General features: G+C 46.7%; 1 protein-coding gene across 4 annotated transcripts in view; it reads left to right on the top strand.

Annotated features, from left to right (window-relative positions):
- The first annotated feature begins 5,360 nt into the window (after window positions 1-5,360).
- The window catches only part of FAM110B (family with sequence similarity 110 member B), a 133,465-nt gene continuing 118,192 nt past the window's right edge, over window positions 5,361-20,633 (top strand). For all 4 annotated transcript variants that reach the window (XM_047783891.1, XM_047783888.1, XM_047783890.1 and 1 more), the window contains exon 1: window positions 5,361-5,646. The gene's annotated coding sequence lies outside the window, so the exon portion shown is untranslated. The remainder of the gene's footprint in view (window positions 5,647-20,633) is intronic.

Below are 20,633 nucleotides of genomic sequence, written 5' to 3'. Positions count from 1 at the left end.
CAGCATTTTTGCAAGTAGTTTCCTGTATTCACTTCCCTGGTTCCGGCCTGGATCCTGACTGTGCTGGGGGGAGGGGGAAGGGGGAAGGGGATAATGACAACTTCAGTGCTGACAAGCTCAGGTCACAAGCACTAGGGGTCCAAGAGACAGTGTGTGGAATCTGGTACAGTGTTTGTTTCGAATTTCTAATCCAAGGCAGTCTATTATGTACATACCAATGACAGACTGTAACATCATGTCCCAACAATGTCGCATTGCTAGAAAAGTGTCTCCCCTCAGGCTTCCACTGTCTAAACTCACCTGTCCTTGAGCAGTAGCAACAATTCTCGGACCACGGCAGCACTAGCCCAGTGGAGGGCTAGAAAAAGAAACTGCACTGAAGATCAGAAAATGAGGTGGGAGTTAGAGATCAAAATTCTGTTGTCACTGACACATCAGTGGTAGCTGGAGACACGGAATTGGGGAAAAAAACTATAGGAAGAGCGGCTGGACAGAGGTAGCACCGGCTGGGGCCACAGGCACCAGAATGTGGCCAAAAGCAAGCACACGATCTGAGAAAACAAAAGTGAGAAGGTGGAAAACAGAGGGGCCAGTGGAGAGAGACGCACGGGCTTGGGGCAGGCTGTGGGTCCACTGAAGTGGGTGCCTCACCCTGAATGCCTCCAAGAGGCATTTAGTTCAGTGTCCTCTGCTAATTAAGGCAGGCTGCAGTGGGGAGTTCCTGCTGTGGCTCAGCAGGTTAAGGACATGCCTAGAATCCATGAGGATGTAAGTTCCATCCCTGGCCTCACTCAGTGGGTTAAGGATCTGGTGTTGCCGCAAAGTTGCAGATGTGGCTCGGATCCAGATCTGGCGTTGCTGTGGCTGTGGTGTAGGCTGAAAGAAAAGATAGGCTGCAATGGACTGAATATTTGTGTAATCCAAAATTCACACATTGAGTATAACTGAACCACTTTACTGTATACTTGAAACTAACCAACACTGTACATTAACTGTGTTTCACTAACAATTTTAAAAATAATTCGTACATTGGAGTTCCCGTTGTGGCACAGTGGAAACGAATCCGAGTAGGAACCATGAGGTTGTGGGTTTGATCCCTGGCCTCGCTCAGTGGGTTAAGGATCTGGTGTTGCCGTTGCCGTGAGCTGTGGTGAAGGTCACAGACGTGGCTCGGATCTGGCGTTGCTGTGGCTCTGACGTAGGCTGGTGGCAACAGCTCTGATTAGACTGCTAGCCTGGGAACTTCCATATGCTGTGGGTGCAGCCTTAAAAAGACAAAAGACAAATTAATAAATAAAATAATTCATATATTGAAATCCTGACCCCCCAAAGTGATGATCCCAGTAGGTGAGGCCTCTGGAGGTTGTTAGGTCATGAGGGTGGGGCTCTCACGAATGGGATTAGGGCCCTTGAGAAAGAAACCCCAGAGAGCTTCCTGAGCCCTTCCCCTTCTGCCATCTGGGGACACAGGAGAAGCTGTGCTGTCACCAGACACCAGATCTGCTGGTGCCCTCATTTTGGACTTCCTGGTCTCAAGAACGGTGAGAAGATAATGTCTGTTGTTTATAAGCAGCCTGGCCTATGGTATTTGTGTTATAACAGTCCAAATAGACTAAGACACAGGTACATAAATATATTACATGTTTTAGAAAAAATTCCATCCACATAGTTAACACAAAGCTGGAGTAATTTACTTGAAAAATCCAATCACCGAGAACACTGCCTTCATTGATGCAACAAACATGGGAGGCGTCAGTGCTGTCTAACAGGACTATTTCCAGGCGATGATGAAAACGTTTATTTGTCTCTCCAATGTGTGGCCATTGGCACTTGAAAAGTGGCTAGTGTGATCAAGACACTGAAGTCTTCATCCACTCAAATTTTAAGTTATTTAAATGTAAAGAGCTCACATGTTAGGGGCTGTCTTATTGGATGGATGATTCATACAACTCATAGGTAAGTTTGTGTTTGCTTTAGGGGAAAAGATACACCAGCTTTGGCGTCAGGTGGACTAACTTTTAAATCCCCTAATTACTACCTCCATGACCTTGGATGTGTCATTCACCTTCCTGGGCCTGAGCTTCCTCTTTATGAAATGGAGCTCATGATATTTATGCTTAGGGCCATCTTCATGACTGAAAAGGAGGCATGTACCCTGCCTAGCACAGACCAAGTCCTCCATAAATGACAGCTGTAACCATGTTAAATGGCACGACTCAGTATTCATGAATGTAACTCAATTGTTTTGACTCCTCCGATCATTAGCAGGAACAAGTAATAAGCTGTGAACTATTCAATAAGAGATAACCCCGGGCTGCTGGCTCTGGTGGAGCCACCTCTCTCTGTAGCAATTGGCGCTTCTGCTTAAAGTTAAAGATTCTCTTATCTCTGCTTTGCTGGGAGCTGGCCTTTTCCATGGTGATTGCTTCAAGCAAATCCTCCTCCTCCTAAGGAGCATTCCTTGCTGCTTTTTCTATAACCTCAGAAGAGCCAAAAGCTGTGCAAGGAAAAGACAAATTGAGCAAGTCTGATCAGAGGGCTTCTCAAGTCTTTTCCTGTGGAATTAAGAGCACTTATTCATGGATCTCATTCACCTTCACCCTGGCTGAGCATCACAGCCTCTCAGGGAAATTTTTTAAGTAGACGTGCCTATTCCTCCTCCCCACAACCTGGAGACCTGGCATCCTTAGGGGTATTCAGGCAATTCTGTTTCTGGGTTTGAAGACCAGTGTCTTATGCCATGTTTCGGGTGGGTTTGGGACAGATGGGGTTGTTGGAGTCCAGGTCAACTGAGAGATGCTGTACCTCTCTAAGAGCACTTGGGTAGGGAAATGGCACAGGCACCACATGGATCTGGCATGTGGATGCGGGAAAGCTCCAGGTATTTGATTGACATTTTCACTGGGGAATCACAGCCAGTCACTTGAACAAGTGTCAGTCAGCATGGGTCTCAGGTTCCAGAACTAATTTTTTTTTTTTTTTTTGCTTTTCCTTCTAAGCTACCCTGTCATGTTTCTAGAGTTGGGTCGCCTCCTTATATTGTTCTTTGCTGGGGCTCAGATCCCTTGATGCTATGTTATTATTCAGCTCATGAGCTTTTATACATGAAATTTCACTAGCTGTCCACGCAACATGGTATATACCTTTGTGAAGGAAGACTGGAGAAATCTCCAAACTGGGATCAAAGTTCCCACAAGACACCTAAGGCTCAAAGCAAGGTCCATCCAGCCCGCCCTCCGGCCAGCAGCACTTCTACTGCTCACAGTGACCTGTGAGTCATGGTTAAGCAACACAGTGATTAGTGTAAGGATGCTTGTTTAGGGTACTAGTCAAATACTGTTACATACTTCTAGAGACAAAAATCTCTGTGAGACAGAAGAATTCCAAGCATTGGCCAATGGCCCACTTCTCCTGAACAATAAAATTCCAGCACGACAGACCAATTTCAGCAGTTCCTGAAAGTCTGTAGCGGACCCTCCAACTGTCAGTCCAGAAAAAAAGGAAAGGTCCTATTCAGCAAATATCAAGACTGATGAAGGTAACTTTTATTGGAATAAATGATAACACAAAAACATCCATGGGGATAGTCCAGTTTAGACATGTTACTATCTTCTCTCTGATTTTCTAACCACATCTTTTATTAATTTTTGGTTTGCGGAAGGACAATGTGAAAATATAGATTCTACCCTGGGCAACAGTAATACCCTAAATGATAGCCTTAGTCCTATCACAAGGTAGGGCTTCCTGCTAAGTGACCTTCTCGGCATATAGTCTATTACGAAGAAGCAATTTATGTGACAGAAGCTACAACTCATTGGGTACCTTCCTAATATTCAGAGCCTGGATCATTTGGGAATCTTTCACGGCTTCACCAGTGAGTATTTTGGAAAGCAACCTAGCTCGAAATAGAATAAGCTAAAAAGATACTTTACCAGTGCCTTTCCTCCAAAGTCCAGAAATTTTGAAGGGTTTTCAGAGAGCAGCTGCCTGGAGGGGCTTGTTCCTGTCATCAGGATGCTACCTGTTTCTGTTGCTCTGTTGGTTTTCTTCTCTAACAGGCTGCCTCCAGCTGCTGCAGGCTTACATGGTCTGGCCTTGAAAGAAAGCTGCCACACCAGTTCAGAAAAAGGACCCTCCCTCCACTAGGACCTGTGCCAGCCCCCTTCCCCTTAGTGCCAGGGAATGAGAGGCACTCTGATTGGCAGGCCTGGGTCACATGCCCCTGTGATGGCAGAGACGGCGTGTATCACACAACAGCAGGGAGCAATCCCCAAAAAGGAAGACACTGGGGCAAAGAAGTTAATTTTTTTTTTAAATAGACTTCTTTGAAGTGAGAGAAGCTGGTTCCATTTGCTATGGGAATGATGAAAAGGAACTTCATTTTGTAACATGATTTTGGGAGTTCATGGAGACCACAACAGAATCTGTGATCACATGGAATGCATTAGTATGCCAAAGGAAAGTTCCATTGAAAACCCAGGATCATGTCACTTTCTTAAAATGGTTCTCCTGTAAATAGCCAAAAATCCATTATGGGGAGCCTGAGTTTTATTTATGTGATAATTTCTGAACTAGAATGGAACAGAGTCACATAGTTCAAATACAGATGCTCTTTCTCAGAAAATGGGATGAGGGCAACTGTATTCCAAAGGTACTAAAGATATAAAATAAAGTTTTGCTACATATTTTACAGAAATACTTATGTTTGCATCTCATTCAAATTCAACCATTTTGATAAATATAGATTTTATCTTTTCGAATTCTTAGTTGCAAAAATTAAACTAGAATGGGTTTAATCTTCCTATAACAATAAAACCCTCAAAACCCCAACCAAGTTACTAAGCAAATCTAAACAAAAAGCAATACCAAACCATGCTTTATGAGATGAATAAAGATGCATCCTCAAGAGTTTACTTAATTTTGAAACATCAGTTGGCCCATACTCTAGGGACTGTATATTGTGTTAGACATTTTTTTTCTATGTTTTTCATCGTCTTCTTCAAACCTTTTTTAGACTCATAAATGTCTGCAGAAATTTAGTCTACAAATACCAAGACTGTCCATCTGAGTATATGAGTTAGTCAACAGAGAATGTCTTCAGGCACCAGGACCTTCTGAAGGGTTGGCTGATGGGTTATCACTTTCACAAACAGGCTCCAGGTCTGGGGTTTCTCGGCAGTTAGGATCCAGCGATTCTCGCCTGGGGAGAGAGTGGGGGTGAGTTGGAGGTGGGGAGGGGGTTGGAGTGGGAGTGAGGGGCGGGGACGGGGTGGGGGAGGGGACTAGAAGTGGGGGTGCGGGAGGGGGTGGAGACAGGGGCGGGGCGCCCCGGGGGGCGTGCACACTCCTGGGGACACGCGCTCTGGGCACCGGCACCGCGCTCCGAGTTCCCTCCCTCGCTCTCTGGCGAAGGCAGCCCGAGCCCTCCCACTCTGTGCAGCCCGAGCTGCCGCGGCCGCCGCCAGTCCGGCCCTCGGCCGCCCGCGTCCCGCGCCCCCTCAGCCGTCCCCGTCCTCGCTCCGCCCTCCAGCAGCCCCGGCGGCCCGGCCCTCGTCCCTCGCCGGCCCGGACTCTCCTTCCACGCCGTTCGCCGGAGCTCGGCGCCCTGCTCGGGCCGCACCGCTCGCGGCCCGGAGCGCGGCCGAGGTAAGACTGGGCCGGGGGCCGGGGAGGGGTGGCCGGGGCCGGTCGGGGACCTGGTCGGGGGGGCCGCACCGCGCCGCGCCCCGATCGCGGACAATGCAGACGCCGCGCGCGGCCGCAGAGTTGTCGGGTCCGCCCCTGCCGCCTCCCGGCGGCCTGGGTGTCGGTTCATCTGGGCCCGGGGGCCGCATGGCCCGGACCGACCCGGGCCGGTGTTTCGGGCCGCGAGCCGGAGCGCGGGACCACTGCCCTGCCCGCGCCCCCCGGGCCCTGGATGGGGGCCCCGGAGCGGCGGGGAGGCCGGGCAGGGGATGGGCGTGCGTGGCGAGTTTGGGGGGTTCCCACGGAAGAGGCGGGGGTCGGCGAGGGCTGGGCACCCACCGGGCCGGGGCTCCTCGAGCGGCCTCTCAGCTCGGGTGCCGAGTCTTAGGTAGCCCGTAATCGCTGGCGGAGAATTCTTGCAAGAAATGCAGATTCAGAGGCTCCGAAAGTTTGTTTTTGGTTCCTCCCTCCAGCTCCATCCATGGTCTCAGTTGTCTGGACTTTCTTTGAAAGCGGAGGGAATTGAAACAGAATTAAATTGTCCTCAGCTCACTCGTGTCCCCATCACCCCCACGGAACTCGGAACTTGGCCGCAGGGCGCTTGCGGGTTGCGGGAAGGCGAGGAGCCCGCTGCTCAGCCGGGAGCTGCAATGTCCCTGGCAGTGACAGCTCTCCCTCCATGCAGGCTGGTGGGGAAGCGGCAGGAACTTTGCTGCACGCTTAAATCACTCGGCAAAGTGGAAAGCCAGCACCTGGTGCCCGGCTTTTTTTTAACCCTTTCAAGTTGGTGTTTAGATTTATTGAGCCATAAAAATAAGCAGGCTTTCCCGCTCGAGATACAAGCTAACTTCGCATTTTTTACTGTGCGAAATCTGGCACACATCTGTGACAACATTGCGTGGCTGGCGTCGTAAGGACTACACACGGGTCTGATTTTGAGGATTTTGAGAAGGGGAACAGGATAGTAAAATAAGCATATTTGCGGTATAAATGGTATGACTTCCGTTTTCTCTGTTTCCCTTGTTGGCTGTAAAGCTATTTATTTAGCCTTCCCCCCCCCCCAATTTACACTTAGAGTCATTCCATGGGAAATACTTGTACGTATGTATTTTGTGACATCGCCACCTCTGGTCATTCAGATGAGCTATTAATTAAGGTTATTTTGACAAAGGGGTGAGTTAATGGTAAGCCAGAGTTCTTCCTGGGGTGACATTCCAGTTGCTTTACCCTCTAGTATTTAATCTGTGGTGTTACCGTGGATGGTATTTTGTCAACACGGTAATCTGCAGAGTTTAGAATAGTACCTGCAACACCCCCCCAGGTAAGTGGCCGCTGGTTTTCTTTTTAATTTTTATTATCAGTCCATGTGTTTTTTTTTTTTTTTCTGTTTGGAAAATGGTTGTTTGGGTTTGTTTTTTTTTTTCATCCCAGGTCTTTCCAATCATGGTCGGTTTTAAGTCTGTGGTTTACTCTTAGAGCATTGAGGTTGGGTCGTTTTACTTATGAGTGAGGAGCTGTTCTGTGTATTCTTATGTACTGTGTCTAGCGGATCTGTGAGGACAGGGACACAGTCCTGCACCTGGTTGCAACCAGGTGCATTTCCTGAGGCTTCAGTATCCTTAAGGGCCTGATTCTCAAGGAGAAGCCTAGACTAGACATGAGGAGAAACCTGGGTTCTGAACCCCATCCTGAACCCCTTTGTTCTATAGGTTTAGAATAATACTTTCAATTCCTGTTGCTGCTAGGGCAGCAGTTAGTAACTCCCACGGCATCAAAATAAATAATAAAAGATAAATATAGGAACTGTGTTTACATACATCAATCAGAACACATAATTCTAACCAGTTCTTTAGCATCTTTAGAGTGAAGTTTATAGTGTAACTAGCTAAGAAAAATGAAAACTACTTGATTGCCATGTGTTGTTAACCAAAAGATTATGTTTATGTTTTCTACCTAGGGATTTTAAAAGAGTGTCAGGAGTTTACTTTCTGAGGTCCCCGCCCCCCCACTTTTAACATTTTCTTTCCTAAACAGTTTACTTACCTAAGAAAAGGCAGTGATTTAACTCTTGGGGCCCTGCAGAACCAAGGCTGCTGTGGCCCAAGTGTGGCAGTAGATGGCGCTGTGGATAACGCTGGTGGATGGGATGCTATTAGCAATTTCCTAGCCTGCCCTCTCCCCCAAAATACACCCTCTCTGCACTGATAGCCCCCCCAACAATCTTCTTAGGAAAAAACTTTTTAAAAAGTTTGTCCTTTGTATTTTCAACTTTTTAAGATTATCTACTTTCTCTGAAAACCAGGGCGTTCCAGGTGTTAAGACAAACACTGTCAATATATTATTTAGTTGGCTGTACCTTTGTCCCTTATTTTCCCATAATAGAGTAAGAGTGATTGTTCCAGGCCTAGGGGATCTCCAGCTACCCTGAGCTTTTTTTTTTTTTTTTTTTTTTTTCCCTCCATACTTCTAGGAGAGAGAAACAAATGATAAGAAATCTATTTGCTTCTTGACTTTAAGAGAACAACTTCCTAGGGCGAATTCTCTTTTGTTCTGGTTTTTAACATTGTTCTGCCTCCAGGATGAGGCAGTAAGAATTGAGAATCAGGCTGAAGGCTTAGGAGCTCTCTACAGCCATGACTCATCCACGAAAAATATATTCATTCTACTTAGTCCAGCACCAGAACTCCTGAAATAAGAGTTTTCTGGACTGTGATGGGCATTATCTCCACAGGCCAGCTCTGGACCTGGCCCAGTCCCAGGCAGATGATGGTGCATTTTCTACACTCTTCCAGTGAAGGGCACTTGCTGTTATCTCCTTGCTGCAGGTGAGCCGAAGTGACTTGGCTGAGTCACAGGGCTCTTGAGCAGCAAAGCTGCGGTGTACATGTGCCCAGGAGCCCCCAGATCCTGCCACCACACCTTGCGCCATGACAACCCCTGTTTGGCGCATGCATGAAGCATTCACCACATCCCTTTGGGGCTAAATCCCAACGCACCTCTTCTTCATAACTCAGTGACATGCTTTGAATTTCTTGGGTAGCATTTGGTCAGAAAAGCATCCTAAACAGGAGAAATTAATGTAATTTTCAGAGGAGAACCTCCTAAGATTTCTTGACCCCTTGTTAAAGATGCTTATTTTCAGAGGGCTGAGGAGAAGGCTGGCAGGTTTAACTTCTTTGAACTACGTCTTACAAAGTAGCCATGTCTGGTCTGTTTTTTGGCTTTGCTGATCAGGTGACCTGGTGAAAGTCCTAGTCCCCTGTCCCCAGTGACTTTCTGACTTTCTTTCCTTTGAGTCGAAGGAGGTTCATCATTTTGATCAATTAGATACAGCAGAGGGGATTATCCTGGTTAATGAAGCATGGGATCCCATATCCTTTCTGTGTCTTCATTGTTTTTTTTTAATTTTTTTCTTTAGTTTTGCACTATAGCCAGAGCCTGATGTAAATTTTTCATGGTGTTCTTTTTTTGGTATGGAAAGCGTTATAGAAACACACAAAAGTCATGCTTGAGAATTGCTCAGAAGAGAACACCAATTATGCCTGAAGTGGTTGCCAAAGAAATTGAACATAGTGTTGGTTCTGAACTTTGTCGGGATTAGTTATGGGATGTTCCCATAGAAGGTTTTGGAGAATAGTTATAAGAAATTTAGTTTTTCATTGTTCGTGGATGCCATGGCCCAAACAACTAATTGTAGGTAATTAGATACCAGCAAAGGCAGTGTATTGCAAAATACTTTTTTGGTTGTTGTTGGAAATCTTAGTTCCCAGACTAAGGATTGAACCCTGGCTGCATCGGTGAAAGTGCTGAGTCCTAACCACCAGGCCCACCAGGGCACTCCCTGTATTGCAGAGTACATTTTCATCCTGTTTTTAAACCTCGGTTTGTTTCTGGATGACCCTTTGTGATACAGAATTAATGAACTCAAATCATACATATTCCTTCCTATTCTGGCATGTTTGGTTCCCTCCTCCTTGTGAGAAGGACTTGCCCATGATTTTTTTTACATTTTTTACCTTCTATCAGTTTGAGTCTCATAAGGAGAATCACGTAAGAACAGAGCATTTAAAAACAACGAGTCTTGGTTTTTTTTAAATTTTTTTATTGTTTAAGGAAACGTTAGTAGATGAAGCAAATTACTTCTTTTTTCCAGTATGATTAAACAATTCTAAATTGGTACCAGCTCTAAAGATGGGATTTTAAAATTTACATGCTTTAGAGAGAAGTTCAAAGGTGAACACTCAGCCAAAGGAAACAATATGTCATTTGGCAGACAGGTTTCTAGAAGAATTATAAGAATTCTGTGCTGTGTTTTAGACTTCAGAGCAAGATCAATGGGTTTTGAAATTGTCCAGTTCCAGATAAAGCTTTTAAAAACACAGTTCAGGAGCATTTGGGAAATTTTGGAGTAGTTATGCTGCAATGCAAAGCATTTTTTTTTCCTCAGAGCCCCGTTAGAAGTTTGTTTCATCTTTTTGTCTTTTTCAGGAAGAATCACTGATATCCTTCAAAATGGTCATTCTTGGAGTTCCCGTTGTGGCTTAGCGGTTTATGAACCCAGGTTGTACCCATGAAGACATGGGTTTGATCCCTGGCCTCGCTCAGTGGGTTAAGGATCCAGCGTTGCCATGAGCTGTGGTGTAGGTTGCAGATGAGGCTTGGATCCCATGTTGCTGTGTCTGTGGTGTAGGCAGGCAACTGCAGCTCCAATTGGACCCCTAGCCTGGGAACTTCTATATGCTGTGGGTGTGGCCGAAAAAAGCAAAAAAAAAAAAAAATTGCATCATAACCTTGTACCCCCATCAGACCCTCAGAAAGAAAGCAAACTGCCTATTTAGTGGTGACACACCACCTGTTGTGACATGGACCCTGATTTCAGGGATTAACATGGGACAATAGAGGTGTCTTAGAAACGGTGAAATACGGTATTTTCTGGAGCTCAAGCTGAGAGGGCCTGCAGATTTGTACTTCATTTTTATCTGTGTCTGAATGAGGCAAGTCGAGTTCTATTATTTGGAAGGACCTAGGGGTCCTGGGTAAGTGGCATCACCTGCCTCTGGCTTGGAAGCTGGTGTGGAAAAGAGTATTCCGTGTAAGGGGTCTTTCTGGTACTAAGAAGGCATTTACAGGCCGCTGGCATCAGAGGTCAAGGAAGCCACAGACACTGCGCACATTTAGAACAGGTGCCAGATTTCTGGGGGGTTCCAGGCTTTGTTTTTCTCTGTTACCACCCTGCCGAGGCCGCCCTGTCCCCAGCCTCTCTCTGTCCCAAGGTCCCAGGTCATTTTATCACAGCCCTCATTCCTGAGGGACATTGTGTCCTGTTTCCACATTGTTAAAGTTTCTCCACGTTGAGAGGGTCACTGTCATGGGGCTGTCTCTGTGGTGCCTGGAACGGAACCAGGCCACACCTCAAGGCTTAGTCAGTGACCGACCATGCAGGTGACACTGCTGACTGCAGGGGTCCTTCCCAGGGGACCGAAAGGCACAGCAGAAAGACCTGTTCTCAGACAGGCTCTTCTCTGACTCCTTTTTTTTTTTTTTTTTTTTAATTCTACAGCCACACCTGCTGTGTATGGAAGTTCCTGGGCCAGAGATTAAATCCAAGCTGCAGCTGCAACCTACACCATCGCTGGAGCAATGCTGGATCCTTTAACCCACTGCACTGGGCTGGGGATCAAACCCCCACCTCCACAGACACCCGAGCTGCTGCAGTCAGATTCTTAACCTACTGCACCACAGCAGAAACTCTTCTGACTCTTTTTTTGTGCTTAGATGATGGGCCTCCCAGTTGAGGAATATAAACAGTGGGCAGGCTCCTAACCGGCCTTGAGACAGTGTTTGGGGGATGGGGTCAGAAGAGACAGGAAGCTTCTATCTGGGAACGTGGCTTTGGCTTTCTCGGGGCGGTGGGACATGCTCATGGTTTTGCCCTGCTGTCTCAGAGGGTGTCACCTGCCTGTCTTCCAGCACATGTCGCCAGAAGCTCATTTAACACCTGAGATGCCAGCCTCTAGGCACCCGCCTCCTGCTAAAAAGCACAAGAGAACGTGGCAGGAAATGTACCTGCTGTTAAGGGACCAGGGCTTGTCACACTGCTTCGGCCCCCAGGAAGGCAGCACTGAAACTGGGCCTGAGCTGGCCGCCTGGTGGACCTGCCCAGTCAGCACCGGGACTGTGGATTATTCCCCCGGTTTCTAAGTTATGTGACTTAGAATACGGTTTCCCCTTCCAGTGACTTTGGTTGGTGCACTGATTTCGATGCTCTTTGTATTTTTCAAAAGGAAATCCTACCCATCTTAGAAATAAGAATGTGTGTATCTTCTTCCCCTGCCTGTCGTCTGTCCCAGTCTTGTGTGTGGGTAACAATCATTGGGTGAAGTTAGTGAAGAAAATGTAAAGAGGTATTTTCACATCCTTGTGCAGACACTCCACAATCCCAGGTGTGTGTGTGTGTGTCTACTTATTCACACTCGTGCAAGCTATTCTCTTCCTGTCCCTGGCTTCCCGGAGCCACCATTTCCGCTGATGGTCAGAAAGGGACAGCTGGAAAGTGGGAAGTCAGTGGTGTCAGGAAATAGTGAATCCTGATCGCACTTCCATGTTTTGACATCATTGTTAGCACGAGGTGACTTTGGAGGTGCCTTGTACACTTGACTGTGAGTTGGAGGGTTTTTTTGTTTTTTTGTTTTTTTTTTTTGAGTTGGGGATTTTTAAAATCCTTTTCATCAGTCCTGGGCCTGGTGCTCATTCAAATGATCACTGATTGGAATGTTGTGATTTTTAAGAATCAGATGTTTTTCTTCCCAGTAAATTTTGTTCTTGTTCAGTGACCATGAAGGAAGAAGAGAAATCGCTGTGTTGACTTGAAATTTGACTCGCCGGTGCTCTTCACAGCTTCTATGGGCCTGTTTTAACCAGCAAAGGTCTAGGGGCTGAACATAAACCTTCTTACAGTGTTTTGGCCAAAGTGGCCACCATTTTGCGTTGGAAATACTTCAAGATCTTTCTTTTATTTATTTTTGTCTTTTTAGGGCTGTACCTGCTGCACATGGAGGTTCCCAGGCTAGGTGTCAAGTCGGAGCCACAGCTGCCGGCCTACACCACAGCCACAGCAGCACAGATTCTCAGCCACATCTGCATCCTACATCACAGCAGCGCCAGATCCCTAACCCACTGAGCGAGGCCAGGGATCAAACCCACGTCCTCCTGGTTTCTAGTCGGATTTGTTTCCACTGTGCCACAAGGGGAACTCCCTTTTCTTGCTTTTTTTTCTTTCTTTCTTGCTTTGCTCTTGTTTGTATCATGAGTTGGTTTGAGACTAGAAACAACCAGGCAGCAGTTTGGTACAAGATCTGGGGACCATGACTGTAGTGGGTGGCCTTGGCAGATTCCAATAGGCTTCCCCCTGGTCTTTATTAAACTCCAGGGGAGAGTTCCCTCTAGAATCCTGATCTCCTTAGATGAAACCGAGTGAGGCCAAAGGCACGTAGAGGCAATTAGGCAAAGGCAATTAGGTTTCACCATTAGGCCATGGATGCCATGTTCTCCAAAGCCAGTGCCGAGATTTTGGTCGGCTGATGAAGTGACTAGTGGTGTCCCTAGTTGCTGGCACCACTTCTGTTTCCTAGGCAGTACAGACATGCTGGGTGCCAGGTGCATGCTGCTGCCTGGCTGGATGGAGGTGGAGTCTTCACTTGTCCTGAAGCTCTGGGCGGCTCCAAGCAGGTGGCCGCCTCCTGAGCCCTTCATCTCCTTTCTTTATTATGGGAGGAAAATAAAGCTTTGTCTTTTGTCTTCGGCCAAGCCCACAGCATGCAGAAGTTCTCGGGCCAGGGATTGAGCCTGTGCCACAGCAGCAACCCAAGCCACAGCAGTGACAATGCCAGATCCTTCACCTGCTAGGCCACCAGGAAACTCTTTTTTTTTTTTCCATTTGCTTTTTACTGTTGCTTTTTGGCCCCTCCATCCCCTCCCTCTTTGAACAAAAAGTAGTACAGAGCAAACACTGTATCAGCAGGCATTCTCTGTCTTGCATTTTGATATGTAAAGTAGCAAAAGCTCCTCAAACCTAAAACCGAAAATAGCAAGAAGCCTAGGAGCAAGCAAGACAGCTTTTGTTTGTGCTCGTAGGTTTTAATGCTTTGTGGTCTGGTGAAATGACAATGTAGGAACATGGAAAGTGTGCCTCTGGGCAGGGGTGACTTGTCCACCTGCCTCTGGGCGAGGCCTCTGGATTGATGCGGGAGGCAGCCCCCATCCCCCAGGCTGTGCTGCTGCCCCGGATGCTGCCTGGCCCACCGTCACCTCAACGCTGTGCCCTGTGACATCCTTTCTGGGTTTCCCCTCCACCCGATTCTGAAATGTGTCCCCGCTCCACCTCCTGGAGCGCCTTCCCCTTAGTCAGCAGCAGTCCTCTCCTCCTTTCTGGCTGAGACCCTGTCTCAGTCCTTCTTCCCCTCCTGCCTCTACTGCGCTGGCTCCAGAAGGAGCTGTGTTCCCCACCTGCCACGCGCTCAGCCGCTCCAGGCCTTGCCCAGGGCCCAGGACCAAGTCCTGTGAACCCCACCCTGCTCAGGGCTTCCCTGACCTGCCCTGGGGCATCTCCCTACCACTGAACCCGCTGCTTCCTCTGCCGGAAGTACCTGTCCCTCTCTGCGTCCTGCTCATCCTGAAAGGCTCCGTCATGCCTCCTCTCTAATTATTTCCCTTGACCTCTTGTGGTCTGAATAAAAAGAACAGAAGAACCAATCATGGCTCTTGTGATATTCAGGGAACTCAATGCAAAGGCACAAAAGCATATCTCTGCTTTTTCTCTCCTCTGAGATTTGCCAGAGGGACTGAGTCTTCTGCTACTTGGGGAGAGGTTCACATCTCAGGATTGAAGCGGAGGGCCTCTCAGGGGCTGAAGGGGTCCCAGGCAGGATCAGGGTATCACTGTTCATCATGTCCTGAGAGGCCCTGGAGAAGACCAGAGGTTCCAGAATTAAGATAAATGCCCTGGATTTTCAGCAAATACCAACAGATCCGAGACCTGCACTGCTTGGTATGCTGGCCACCAGCCACATGTGGCTGCTGGGCACTTGCTCTCTGGCCGGCCTGAATTCAGATCCTCTAAGTGTATAGTACCAGATTTTGAAAAAAGAATGCAAAATAGCTCATTAATAATTTTTTATATTCCCTGTTGACAGGATACTAATTTGGGACTGATTGGGTAAAATAGATTATCAAAGTAACTTCACCTGTTTCTTTTTAACGTGCACTATAGCTACAGGAAAATTTAAATCCTCCCCATGGTTCAGCTTTGTGGCTTGCATTATACTTCCCAGGGAGGATGTTGTTTTAGACTCCACAGTTCATTGCTTCATATCCTTGGCAGCATTCTAAAATATAGTGTTAAGCAGATGGCTGTGCACTTGTAGAAAAGGAAGTAGTCATCAAGATAGTTTCACCAAGAACAAATCATGCCAAGCTAACCTCATTTTTTTTCATAAGGTTACTAGGCTAGAAGAGCAGAGCAGTCCTGTAATTCACATTTGAGACAGTTCCTCTGTGAAGCTCAAGGACCCTTTAGGGAACCTAAGTTGTAGTTGATGGCATGACTGTGTCTGTGGCGTGGCTGAGGCTCTGGTATGGCTGTGGCTGTGGCTGTGGCTGTGGCGTGGCTGTACCCGGTTGAACGCAGTTCCCAGAATATCTTATATTGATCGTTGTGTCAGGAACAGGCTGGAGGATGTGCTCAGGCTTCTCATAGAGCTTATTTCATTGTAATGACGTGAGGGGACATCAGCAAGGTCATTTGTGATGAGGCCAAGTGTAATCGGGTTTTGGCGGTCTGAAGAAGGTAACTCACACAGCCAGCGTCTGGAGCTCATTCATTGAGCACATGTATGAGGGTGTGTGTGCTCTGGTACCAGGCTGGAGGCTGGCAGAGTAAGGACTAACGAATGATATATGGTCCCTGACCCCTCGGGTGGCCCTCAAACTCTTCTTTCTCAAGGAACATTCTGGCTTGGCCCACCCGGTCCCTACTTGGCTGCATCCCTGCAGAAGTGCATCCTGTCAGGGCTTTTGGACCTCAGTTGGAAGTTGTGGACCTTCTGACCTCTTAACAATCTAAGAGGCTTATGGACAATTCCTTCTGGACTTTGTATTGTCCACCTTCTTCACTGGTTCCCTCAACTTTGATCTTTCTCGTGTGTAATAAGTGGCTGTATACAACATTTAGGTGGTGAGGAGTTATCTTAGACCCTCCTAGAATGGCCTCCCTGAATGAGTAGCCCTTGTCCGTCCTGCTGTCCACTGTGGTTGATGGCCACATGCTATCTCTTCCTGTATTTTTTATTTTATTTTATTTTTTTAGTCTTCTTAGGGCCGCACCTGTGGCATATGGAAGTTTGCAGGCTAGGGGTCCAGTTGGAGCCACGTCTGCAACCTACACCACAGTCACAGCAACACCGGATCCTTAACCCACTGAGCGAGGCCAGGGAGCAAACCTGCATCCTCATGGATACTAGTTGGGTCCATTATGGGAACTCCTCTTCCTGTATTTTGGTGGAGACATCACTGCATCCTGCATCATTATCACCCAGTGTGCTCTACAGTTCAGGCACCTCAAAATTTGCCATAAGTGTGCCAGGCAAATAATTTGATTATAAACAATAAACTTTAGGCAAAATTGAAGCTCAGCTATAGTAACTGAGAAGGAGATCATGGCTATTTTCTTCTCTTTCTTGACCTGTTCTTATGCTTTAATTTTCTCTCAGTCTTGAAATTTTAATCTTCTGTTTGTCTCTGATTTTATTTTATTTTTTTCTTGGAGGTATCTCACATGGTGGTTTTTTTTTGGGGTGGGGGAGAAGGCAAGGTTTAAAATAAAACTAAAGGCTTTCTTAATATAATGTTTGGTTTAGGAGTTGGTTGGTTGTTTAAACTCTTTACATTGGGAAGGTAGGAGTTTTATATTTGACCTTATATTATATTAAATATTTTGATCGGCGGTGGGCAGCTTTCCAATTTTTTATTTATGTACTTTTTGTAGATGAGGAAAAACCTTTCAAGGTTACTTTTTTGTCCTTTCAGGGTTACAAACCTTATTGAATGTTCCGCTGGGGGCGGGGGGTGGGGGAGGGAAGTCTCACAACTTCATCATTATATCTTGAGCAGAAAGTCTCAAGCAGGGCTTGGTTATGTTTCTGGGCCCTGAACAGGATGCTTTCTGGGCACCTTAGGCTGGTCACAGTACCTGGCACGCAGACTATGGGCTCCTGTGCTTGTGTGGGGCTGCTGGGGGTCCCTTGGGATCACCCCATTCCTTCTCAGAACAGCCTGCGGGTTTGGTGCTACTAAGGTCCCGCTGAACATGGTGCCAGGAGCTGAGATGGGATCTTTTTTTTTTTTTAATAGTTGATGTGCAGTGTTCTGTCAATTTCTGCTGTACAGCAAAGTGACCCAGTTATACATACATAGACATTCTTTTTCTCATATTATCTTTCATCACGTTCCATCATAAGCAATTGGATATAGTTCTCTGTGCTATACAGCAGGATCTCATTGCTTCTCCACTCCAAATGCTGCAGTTTGAATCTACTAACCCAAACTCCCCATCCATCCCACTCCCTCGCCTTTGGCAACCACAGGTCTGTTCTCTATGTCCCTGAGTTTGTTCTCCTTCTGTAGATAGGTTCATTGGTGCCGTATATTAGATTCTACATATAAGTGATGTCATGTGGTATTTGTCTTTCTCTTTCTGACTTACTGTCACTCTCTAGTTGCATCCATGTTGGTGCACATGGCAGGATTTTGTTCTTTGGCTGAGTAGTATTCGGGACATGGAATCTTTGAGGTGCTGGTCAGTGAGCCACCCCTGGGCCTGGGCTGTGGGCACCACCCTCCAGCCTGGCCTTCCCTTTCCTGGCTCCTGCATCTCACCACCCTCACCCGGGCTAGCGGGGTGGGGTGAGCAGCCCCACCTTTATCTCCCCTGCCTGGACCCTGTGGTCCTCTCTACCCTGGATGTCCCTTCTGCCTCTGCCACCTGCCAGGCCTCGGGGATGGGCAGCAGGGGTCCAGAAGGGGCTGCACAGGCCCGCTGTCCCCCACCCCGAGGCCGAGATTATTTCCATCTCCATGCACATCAGCTTCATCCATAACCTACCACTGCTGTGGCCGTTTCCAGCACCATCTTTTTTTTTACTTCTCATTTTGGGTTTATTCCACCATGCTTAGAAGCTGAGTCGGCTCCACGGTAGATTTAACAGAGTCTATTCAGGGCACTGTCCCAGGAGCACATTGCTGGAAAACAAGGTCACGTCTCTCTTTGACACCGAAATAAACTGATAAATGCTTGTAACCAGAGCAGGAAGGGAGTGAAGTAGCCGGCCTTGGGTTCCACAGCGCTTGCTACCACGCTGGGGCGGTGGGGAGGCTGGGACCTGGGTCCCTGGGGACAGGATGGGGTTTTCTTAAGATTCTGGCCTCTGTGTGTGCAGGGTCAGGCCTTTGCCTTCCTCGCTCTCTGGCTTGGCCAAGGGCCAAGCAGAGTGGGAACTCTCAGAGCGAACTTGGCATCACTCGTTATCATTCTTCCTTGAGAGGCCTCTCAAGATTACCTGCTGCCGTGGTCCTTCCTTTTGACCCCAGAAGAACACCAGGGATTCTGCAGCATCCCAGTGTGAATGGGAGGAACGCTGGGGACACTGAGGGCACCTCTGGGGTGACAGTGACGCACAGGTGGCTTGAGGAGCCCTTGATCTGGCTCAGTGATTTGCAGACTGTAGCACGCAAGAGTCACCCAGAGGGTGAAACACGAATTGCCGATCTGTTCTCTGAGTTTCTGGTTCACTCGGTCCTGGAGGGCCTGAGAATTTGCATTTTTAACTCATTCCTTGGTGATGTGGAACCGCTGATCTGGGAAAGTTCTCGTTTTTGTCTTTGTTTTTTAACTTTTTTTTTTTTTTTTAGGGCCACACCCACGGCATATGGAAGTTCCCAGGCTAGGGATCCAGGTGGAGCTATAGCTGCCAGTCTACACCACAGCTCACGGCAATGCCAGATCCCTAACCCACTGAGCGAGGCAGGGATCAACCCTCGTCCTCATGGATTCTAGTTGGGTTCGTTAACCACTGAGCATGACAGGCTCTCCAAAGTCCTCGTTTTTAAAGCTGCCTGATGCTTGATTTGACAGCTCCTTGGCACCAGAAAACTTTATAGTATTGTGGGTGGTTGGGAGGAAAGGGTGGTTGAGGGTGGATGTCTTGTTGGGGAAATGCTGGGAAGACGGAAAGGGACATAAAAGCTGTTCCTAAGGAGGGTACCTCTGTGTCACACAGGCTTTAACTTTCTCACCAAGAATCTGAAACAAAGTGGGTAATTTTTTTTTTCAGGGCCACACCCACTGCCTATGGATGTTCCCAGGCTAGGGGTCAAATCAGAGCTACAGCTGCCGGCTTACACCACAGCCACAGCAACGCCAGATCCTTAATCCACTGAGTGAGGCCAGGGGTTGAACACACATCATCATGGATCTTAGGTTTGTTACTGCTGAGCCGTGACGGGAACTCTGATAATTTTTAATATAACACCTGTGCTTAATAAGCCACGGATGTGTTTATTTTTCTCTAAGCATTTTTATATTTAAAGTATCAGTTCAGTTGTGATCTGCTTTTTAGGGTACCAATTAGTAACCATTTTAAGACATTTAAAAGCAAAACTATGATCTTCGTATTTTATTTTAAAATAAAAAAATGTAATAGACATCTGTTCTTGCAGCATATTCAGCTTTTATAAAATATTTTAAAATGTAGCAAGTAGCAGATATCTTTGTTCATTAACATCAAGACTTTGAGCCATAGAAATGTACTCATTTCCTTAGATTTAAAAAATGTTCTTCTTGGAGTTTCCTTGTGGCACACCCAGTTAAAGATCCAGCATTGTCTGTGTAGCAGCTTGGAGCGCTGCTGTGGCTCAGGTTCTACCACTGGCTCAGGAACTTCCACATGCCTTGGGGGCAGCCAACAAAAATGTTCTTATGAAATAATATCCTTTTCTTGGGAATTTTAAAATTTTTAGCTGAGTTATTGCTCTTCCTTATTTTCAGGCAGCTCTTTTTTTTATTGTTTTAGAGAACATAAAATTTACCTTCTGGGACACTTTTTATTTCAACAAAAATTAATGTAGATACTTATTAAATTGATTAAATTTAAATAAATATAGTGAAGATAATTTCTAAATTGAGTCCTAAGTCCTGAAGTAAAATTGCCCTCAGGGAGCTAAAACCTTCTTTTTTTTTTTTTTTTTTTTAAAGTTACAGGGATTTGAAGTGACATCCAGTGAAACGTGTATTCTATAATTAAAGTCAGTCCTATTTGGAAACATATTTGACTCATAGAATTCTGAACTATTTCTTAATATATCATTCAACTCCTTCTATTTTTATGGTTTAATTATATAGTTGACCCATTTAATCTGAATGCCTCACAAAACAGAATCCAGGGTATCTTTAAACAATTTTAGAATCTGAGCAGTCTGATGTTTCTTTGGGGCCAGAGGGAATGAGAACATGTATTCTCTGTGTCCCTTTGATGGTCTTTTGATCTATGAAATAGATACTTTTAGATAAATGATTTATACGGGGCCAAAAGAACGCTGGGCATTGAAATAAAATCTGTATTATCTACTGTTGCATAATGAGTGACCCCAAAACGTATTGGCCCCAAATGATCAAAGTTCCCACCTTCCCGTTTCTGTGGGGATTCTGGTGTCTGGGCTGCAGTCACTTGGAGGAGCTGATTCCCAGGTGGTCCCGCTGGATGGCAGCTGTGTTGATGCCGCTGTCGTGGGAGGGGCTCCGATCATCCTCACTGGGGCCTTTCCTGGTGCTTTTTGAACTCTTTTGATTAGAGGTCAACTTCTTGGCCAGGGGAACACCAGATGGTGATCCTCTGTAG

Source organism: Phacochoerus africanus, chromosome 6, assembly GCF_016906955.1.
Source record: "Phacochoerus africanus isolate WHEZ1 chromosome 6, ROS_Pafr_v1, whole genome shotgun sequence".
Lineage (NCBI taxonomy): Eukaryota > Metazoa > Chordata > Mammalia > Artiodactyla > Suidae > Phacochoerus > Phacochoerus africanus.
This window is presented reverse-complemented; position numbering and strand designations above follow the sequence as displayed.